This window comes from Adiantum capillus-veneris, chromosome 27 (assembly GCF_014529385.1).
Source record: "Adiantum capillus-veneris isolate H3 chromosome 27, ASM1452938v2, whole genome shotgun sequence".
NCBI lineage: Eukaryota > Viridiplantae > Streptophyta > Polypodiopsida > Polypodiales > Pteridaceae > Adiantum > Adiantum capillus-veneris.
In genome coordinates, this window is record NC_140957.1 from 75,933,004 (window position 1) to 75,942,398 (window position 9,395).

Consider the following 9,395-nt stretch of genomic DNA (forward strand, 5'->3'; position numbering starts at 1 on the left):
GGGTGTACACAAGGGAGGTAAGGTACCTTATATGAAGAAAGGTCCCATATATGGGGGTTACAAACGGACCTCTCATGCATGTAGATGACGTCCCTAAGGTTATGGAGAACTATAAGAGCATAATTAACCATCTTGTACTCTGGAGATGTCATTTTCCAGTTGGTCTTGAGGGAAATCTTTATTTCTCAAGTTGTGTATGAGTATGGCTTGATGAACTACTCCCCTGATGGTAAATAGTTTTTCATGATGAATATGAAGTTGAAGTTATCGAGGCTTTGTCATGACCTTAGTGACATGATGGATTTCTATGGAATTATATAGATCTATAAGACCCTTCTTGTTAGGAAAAAACTTCGCCTTCACTATTACCAATTGGCATGTAGGACAATCACCTCTGCTTGCCTTACTGCCAATTCTCTAAGAGATCTCCAAATTTTCATTTGCAAGCTTCCTTCCTCTCTTCCTTGGCCTCATCTCCTTAGCAATCCCACTCTGCTGAGCTATGTCTTCATCACAAACCTATTCACTGTAGTTCTCAACTTTTACAATAGTGCATGCATTTCCCTTTGTTGACCATAAATTTTCATTTGAAACATCCTCTTGATTAACATTGCTTGTTTCAAAAAACTTTGCAGATGGATGAGAAACATGGTCATGTTGACTGCCCGTCGAAGAGTATTGAACTTGAGCATTATCCTTGCCATAATGAAATTGTGTTTCAATGGACTACATCAATGAGTAAACTGGTGAAGTATTGTGGCTATGGTGGTCCTCTCTTAATCCCTTTGGTAGTCGAAAATAAGAGCTCTCAATACTAGAGAGTATCCCTGTTTTGAGAGACAAAGTGGAAGAATACCTCCCATTATATTTCTTTCAATGAGCATGCTTCGTGGAGGATGTAAAGTTGTGGTAATCTTCCACACACAAAATTAAGGCGCTTGAGAAGATGATTCCTAGAGAAGAAGGAAGGATTTTAAGCATTTTTTAAGAAAGAAACCCATCAAACATGGTTTTAGAGCTAGAAAGTAAGGTACTGTCCCACAAGCATTCTTGGAACACCCTCTTTGCTTGATGCAAGGAAGAGAGGTTTTCCCGAACCATAAGCGTAGATCCCAATTCTAGAACATCATTTGGTGTAGCCACCATTTTCTTCATTGGCATATTTGAGGTGGTTGGCTGCACTAGAGATGTATAGTCCCTTTACAAAAATTAGCTCTCAAGTTTATTGGTGTTGTTGAAACTTACTAATGTGATACACAATGATGACTGCACATGTACAATCGTAAGCAAGTAAGGACCCATATTCTAAAGAACACAAAAGAGTGTATGTATGTATGTAGCATGTCAAGTATGCATGCAAGCATGCAAGTGTGTAACAAAAATTGTAATCATCATTTTGATCCCAGTGCTATGAGTGGCACTTTTGATGATTTCTTGAGGCAATTTTGAGCACGGTGAATGTGTTTGCATGTATTGTTGGTGTATAAAGGAGGGCTACTATCCGGAACACACTCTCCTTGAGAGAGGTTGCAATGTGCTCCAAACAATCTTAAGGCCAAATTATAACCATGTAATCTTTGAGCTAGCCAAGCACTATATTTATCTTAACGGGGATGTCAAACATCATTTTAGATCTAACTAAGCACTGCATTCATCTTCACCGGGATGTCAAACACCATTTGCATAAATTAGATCTACAACAATAATTTATATGAAATTGAAAAAATCTTCAAACATTATACGTGCAAGCTCAATATTGATTTTATTAAATCATGTGTTCCTGCTAATTTTTATGATGCCAACACAAACATCATACCAACCTAGTCTTTAGAGCACCTAAATACCCAAGTATGAGCTTCCATGCACGATCTCATGAATGTAAGCATTAAATAAGTGCATAGGTTAACTTTTCACATCAATAGAGTAGCACTTGCATGAAACTTCTCTAAAAAGGTGCAACATAGGCCCACTGAACAGCGCACGCGAGCTGCATAAATTAGTAGTGAAGGATAGAGAGCTGACAAAGCTACAATACTAAACTAAAATAAGAAATTCCTCAAGCTAGAGAAGTAAGTGTAGGATCCAAGAGAGAAAGAGACACTATTGGGAGTTCACCTACAAAAATGAAATCTAAAAACATTAAATGTATAAAGCTAGTATTAGAAGGACACCAAAAAATGGGCCAGGCACCTGGGTAAGCAATGGGAACTCAAAATGGTGCCTCCTTCTCCCCCAAGTGTCCACGAGCCCCCATAGCCAAAGCTTGAGAGAGCTCCTCTCTCCTTTGATACACCCCTAATGGGCACCCCATCCTCCCCTTATACCCTCCATTTTCTCCTTCCCCTTCCCATGTGGGATAATCCCAGTGTCACATGGCATCCTCCTCTTGAACTTCTCCAACTCCTTCTCTCCCCAAAGAAAATTTCTAGCTTGACCCTTTCTCACGACTAACTTCCCCGGAGCATAGTGCACCGCTGCGGCACAGTAAGGCATGGCTTGGAGCCCATTCCTTTGGCCATCTCTAGAGATTTAAAATCTCAGTAATAACCTTTTCTGCCAAGTATCTCTTTGCTCTTCATCTCCCAATGACAAAAACTTAAGTGCAGGAATATCCACTTCAATTGGCAATAAAGCTTCCTTGCCATAGACCAAGTGGTAAGGAGAAAACCTTGTGCTAGTTTTGATAGTAGTTCTATAGGCCCATAATGCATAAGGAAACTCTAAATCCCAAGTTTTCCCATGTGTCTGGGTCATCTTTGTCAATATTCTCACCAACTTTCCAATGAACCTTTCATTGAGACCATTGCATTTTGGATAATAAGGAGAACTGTACCTGTGATGTATATTAAGCTTTTTTCACAGGAAATCAAACAGCTCTCCTCTAAATCCCGGTCCTCTATCATAAAGTAGTTCTAATGGTACACCAAATTTGCAGCATATATGTTCATATACAAGTTTTCCCATTTCCTTACTAGTAATTTGTTTGATAGCTTTAGCTTCTACCCAACGTGAAAAATAATCCAGTGCTGACAAGATGTAAGCATTCCTTTTACTAGTCATGGGTGAGGGTCCAATAGCATCAAGAACCCATTTTTCAAACACATCAAAAGCTAGAATTATCTTTCGTAATTCACGCTTCAAAATTCTCTTCCCCATTTTTTGACAAGATAAACAGGAATTACACCAATGGTTAACATCCCGCTGAATACTTGGCAACACATAGCCTTCTTGCAAAATTTTATGCAACATAATCTTCATGGCACAATGGCCTCCACAAGATCCCTCATGACTTTTTTCCAAAATCTTCTAGATTTATTTTTTCCAGGGCACACGACGTAATACTAAATCATTTCCTTTCATGTAAAGCACATCATGAAGCCTTTTTGTACTTTCTAGCTTTTCTTATAAAAGCATATTTTTGGATGATGGTAGACCCTCAGGTAAAACACCTGTCAACAAAAATCCACCCCCTTTGATAACACTTCCCTTCCATGATATGAAGGGCCATTTTCCTTCAGCACAAACACACAAAAGATCATTTCTTGGGTAGCGCGTGAGCTGCTTCATTTTGAGGCCTTTCGATATGCTGCAAACTCCATGCTTCAAAATTTTTGAGTAACGATTTCACTTTGAAGCAAAAGTATTCAGTTTAGGATTCTTATTCTTCCATACTCCCAATACTTTCTTCACAAACAAGGCATCTCCTTTGATTTGTAGGCATCTAATTCCCAACTATAAACAAATTTGCAAGCCACCTTTAAGAGCCAAGTCTTTTGCTTCATTGTTACTTTTTGCGTCAAATTAAAGTCCTTATTTCCTTACAAGTTTTCCTTGTGCATTATAAATGACAATTCCTCCTGAAGCAGCATCATGACTTCTTCAATAAGAGCCATCAAAATATATATAATAGTGAAGCATTGGATATGGCAAGAGTTTCAACCTTCTTCCTTTGCACCACCTCTTCCTTAATCAAAATAGGAGTCTCTTTATAAGTGAGTAGATTTGCCAGGGTAGCCCGAGTAATCTCTTCCACTAAAAAGGTGAACTAAAAGTCCTGAAGTTCAATAACCCATTTTATCACTTTTATATATATATTAGAATTATTAAATGGTTGAGGAAGCAATGAATAACTGGTGAGAAAAATGAATGATTTTTGCAATAGGTAAAGTCTGAATCGTATCCAAGCATAAACCATATTGGTCATCACCAATTCAATTTCTGAGTAATCTCTTTCATGAGAAGTCTTCACCCTGCTGACATAATGCATGGGTTTCATATACTGAGATTCCTTTCCTCTTTTCAACAACATAGCCCCAATGGCATCATCTCCCACTTATGGGTTAACATAAAACTCTTTCTCCCAGTCAAGAGCTTGCATAATGGGTAGTGTAATCAAAACTTCTTTGACTCTGTCAAAAACATCTTCACAAAACCACGTGTCCACTCCAATGGATCATTCTTAACCGCTTGCTGCAATGGATACAATAATTGTGATGCCAAAGGTATGAATTAAGACAAACATTTAACCTTTTTTATGAAAGTGGCCAACTGTTTTGTATCCTTTGGGGATGACAACAATAACAAGGCTTCTACTTTCTTTGGATCTGCCTCAATCCCATTTTCTAAAAATACATGTCCAAGAAGCTTCACTCTTGGCTGTGGAAAATGACACTTCTTAGGGTTCAACCGACACCCGCATTCATCATACCTTGCCAAAGCCTATCATTTCAAGCTTCTGAACATGCTCTTTCCTTGAGCTGTATACACAAAAATCATTTATAAACCTTTTGACAAACTTTCCAAGAAATGGGGTAAGGGCCCAATCCACTTTTCTTTTAAAGGTTCCAGTCCCATTTTTTAACCCAAAAGAAAGGCAGCAAAAAAAGAAACAACCCCATGGAGTGATAAAAGTAGTCTTTTTCCGGTCTTCAAGAGAAAGGATAAGTTGGAAATACCCTGAATAACCATCACAGACACTGTATCTTTCAAATCCAACCACTGAATCTAGAGGTTGATCAATGAAAGGTAATGGATAAGGATCTTTCTTGATCATTGCATTTAATGGACTCCAACGCCCATCTTTCTTTGGAGTGCCCACTACAAGGCTCACCCATTATGGGATCAGAATTATCAATTAGCACAATGAACTCTGTATCCAAAAGTCTGTCCACTTCTTCCTTTAAAGAATTCGTTTGCTCCTTACCCATCCTTCGTAATTTCTATATTTTTGGATTTGCCTCTTCAACTAGTTCAATCTTCACAGGATCTCCAACAAAACCCCTTATTCTTGATATGAAATGATGAAAAGATTTGGAAAACTATGCAACATTGTTAAGTAATCCCTTCTTTCTCCTTGTGTCAAATTAGTACTCTACATATTATGAATCAACCCCTTCTTCACTGGTGATTCTTGTTTAGGTTGCATCAACTCCTCAAGTTGTTCTAAACGGCTTGAAACATTTATATCCCCTGACAGTTGCAATACTTCACCAATTTATCTCTTCTCCTCATCCAACAGCAAGAATGACACTTCACCCTCATCACTGGAACTAGAAGTATTGCTACTTTCAGAATCTTCACAGGTAACTTTGAATTCATCAATTTCACTCACATCTTCTAATGCTACAGGCTGCTTGGTAGTCATATCAAACACCCTCTTTTCAGCTTTCTTGCCATACACACAAATTGTGCCCTTTCCCTAATCTTGCACAGCACCAATAGCTCTCAACCAAGGTTGTCCAAGAATGAGAGGAACAACTCCCATGCTAGCTGGCATAACATGAAATTTTACTATAAGCTTCACCTTGAAGACTTCAACTTCCAAATTATTAATCAGCCCCAAACACTTCACTTTGGCATGGTTTGCTACTCAAATTCTGAACCCAGAGCTTTTGCATGTAATGAGACCCAGTCTCTCGACACATGACTGTGTTATCACACAAACTTGAGCACCTCCATCAATGTAGGCCTCTCCCATGCCCAAACCTTTGTGCTAAGCATTCACCACATGACAAATGTCGAGTAACTCTCCCATAGCCAACACTTTGACTTGTCCATGCTTTGGCCCTTTCTCTAGATTCACTAATGACTTCCACTGCCTCTTAAGTTTGGGCACCATATTCATCAACTGTCCAAAAGTACAATCTACTTTCCTCCCAATCAGGTCTTCCTTTAAACTATAAGCTGTTTGGCCTTCTCCCAAAGGTAAATCTGCTACTTCAAATCGTATATGAGGTCCTCTCTTCCTCTTAACTTTCACATCTTCATCCTCTTTCTCTTTTCCCTTCTTCTTATTGGGACTTGGAGCAGCATACTCTTCCCTCTCTCTTTTGCATACAAGCATCATATCTGCTTCTTTCTTTTCAACCCGCACAATACCCACATGACTACGAGAGGTTGAGGCCTGATTTTCATGTTCAATTCCTTGATCTCCCCATATATCCACTGCATAATCATTAGCCCTATTAGGAATCTGCTGAGGAAGGGGAACATATCACCTTCCAGCCTTGTTGGCCTTGGACAATGAGTGTTGATATGACCAAGTTCACCACAATTATAGTATGTAGGGATGAACCTCCTTTGTGGCTCAAAAAAACCTTGTCCACGACCACATTAGCATTAGGTTGAGCTTCATATGGCTGTGCCATTCCTCTACCAGGACCACGACCACCTCCAAGAACACTGAGCCGCAATTCCTACATCACGCTCATCATGTCTTGCACATATTTAATTGTAATTGTTCAGTGTTTGCAACCCTTTAAGCAGGTTGGTCTTCAGTCTATGCCTAATTTCCCTCATTTGGTCACCATTACCTTGCACATGGACCTCTTTCCCATACGCATTGAGTCTTTGAGCTTTCCATTTTTTCTCCCTGGCGATAGTGATTGCTTCCTCAAAGGTGGCGGGCCTTTTTAGCTCAATTTTGAACTTTTGATTGTTCTTTAAGTTTGCCACAAAGCAGTCCTTCTTTAACATGTCTAGATGAATTTCATTTCCTAAAGCTATGGCCCATTTATCCCATAAACGGGTGAACTGTATGAAAAAATTATCAACACTTTGACTAGCCTTTTGATTGTACCCCAAAATTTCATGCCAAACTTCATCAAGTACTTCAATGGATCTACATTGTGACAAAAAAGCTGTGCTTCACACAATTGTAGTCCAAAACCACCGTTGGAGCTTGTGCATGTACCACCTCTTCATAATTTTGTAACCAAACGTTTTCCTCATCCTGTAAAATTTATTGCAGCAAATCACAAAACTTTAGCTTGATCTAGTATATTCCGCAGTAAGTAATTAACCTCCAATTTCTCAATAAAAGTCCATGCATTCTTATAAGAAAATCCATGAAACTATGGAAACTCATTTTCCATGTTTGATTGCTACAAAAACACTTACATGTGACATCGTAAGTTCAAGGGATGTAGATGGATCACTCTAGTACCTAATCCACCTTACACTAGGTAACCCAGCCCCCACTGCTTGGCTTCACAAAACCTCACAACCCTCCAAAGGATGCAATCTAACTACACGACCGCCTCAAGTGTTGTCCACAATTTGCACATACATATGCGACTATCCATAAGGACCCACATCCCCTTTACATTCTTTGTTTGTAGAATAGACATGTTTCACAAGAACTGGATCACATGAGCACTTTCTCCTCCGTGGGGGCACCAAAATGATGTTAGTGTGCAAACAACAAGGAAAACAAGTACCTCTATAGCCTTGCACGAGTTACACTGCCAGAAGGAAGAACTAGTATATTGTTGAAACGACCTGTGAGTGATAAGCACCTATAAATATTTATGAAGAACCCTTCTAGCATGAATCATACTTTGAGCTAGGAGAAACCAAGGACATAATGATGTAGCTTGTCTTGAAAGTAGATGTATGTAGAGTATCCATAGGCTAAAAATAGATAAAAGATGAGAGAGATATGGCCATCCGAAGTTGGGTGTGTACTCTCTCTTGCTTAAAAATGAGTTCTTTGGAAAGTTTGTAGGTGTTGCAGCTATAAAATGAAGCCTCTTTGGATCTTTTATTCCAAGAGTTTTCTTCTCTCTCCTCAACCAACAAGGATCTCTTGCAAGGCTCTAATTAATTGGTCCAATTTTGGCTGGTAGAAAATGGGGAAACCGGTGACTTTTGGGCCAATGGAAGGGGTGGGATCAAAAATTGCACCAACCACCTAGGCATCCCGTGGGAACTCAAAATGGCACCTCGTTCTCCCACAAGTATCCATGAGCCCCCATAGCCAAAGCTTGAGAGAGCTCATCTCTCCTTTGATAGACCCCTAATGGGCACCCCATCCTCCCCTTATACCCTCCATTTCCTCCTTACCCCTTCCCATGTGGGATAATCCCAGTGTCACATGGCATCCTCCTCTTGCATTTCTCCAACTACTTCTCTCCCCGCAAAAAATCTCTAGCTTGACCCCTTCTCACGACTAACTTCTCCGGAGCATAGTGCACCGCTCTGGCACCAAATCAGCATCGTAAGGCACGGCTCGGAGCCCATTACTTTGGCTATCTCCAGAAATTTAAAATCTCAATATTTCTAATTTTAGATCGTCAAGCTAGCCCAGTTTCCTATGTCGCATGTATCTACAACCGCTTTCTAAGTGGAGACTACCCACTTCGGACGCACATAACTCATGATGTACAAGTCCAATTCACAAGCTATAAAGCACAGTTTCATGCCGTGGCACATTCATAATGTGGAACTAAAATATCTACCTCACTCTCAATGATTTTTTTATGTGGGACCAAATGCTATAATGTACATAGTATGATATATGCTAAAATAGATGCCCTTTTTGCCCAAATGAGCTCAAAATTCCACATCAAAGACGGTTCCATTGTTGCCTAATTTGTGTGGGAAATTTTAGAGCTAAGAATGAGCTCATCGGGCACATGAGCAAGGAGATACAACCATTCCTTTATAGGGTGCTAGTGCAGTCCCGTGTTGCTTCCACTACATGGTTGAAGCTGTGAGGCCTTTAATTAGGGTTTCCCCTCTTCAAATAACTACTTGGGATACTCCAATACCAAAGCTTCCATGAAATTCTCATGAAAAATAACCAAAGCAAAAATTAAGGGTTCTTAACAGGTCGAATGAGCACTGCATCTGTGCAATCGGAAGTGAGGCTACACCTAATCTTCACACACACAAGAGTTTTGAGTTGATCTTGGTTCATTTTCAAAGTGGATCTTTCATGGCTGGAGTTTCTTTCTTTTTTAGTGTGGTTTTGGCTTCAAATCATCTACGCCATGCTTGAGTTTGCTACGAATCCTCACAGTCAGAGGCCTTGTGCTTTCCTAGTCTCATTGTGCACTTCTTGACACATTTTTGGTGAACTTGACATGAAGTAGGCTAGGGTGAGGGTTCAAAAG

The 9,395-nt window shown here is 39.7% G+C and overlaps 1 pseudogene; it reads right to left on the bottom strand.

Annotated features, from left to right (window-relative positions):
• Window positions 1-417: 417 nt before the first annotated feature.
• LOC147422212 (uncharacterized) lies at window positions 418-1,161 on the bottom strand (annotated as a pseudogene).
• Between the last annotated feature and the right edge of the window lie 8,234 nt (window positions 1,162-9,395).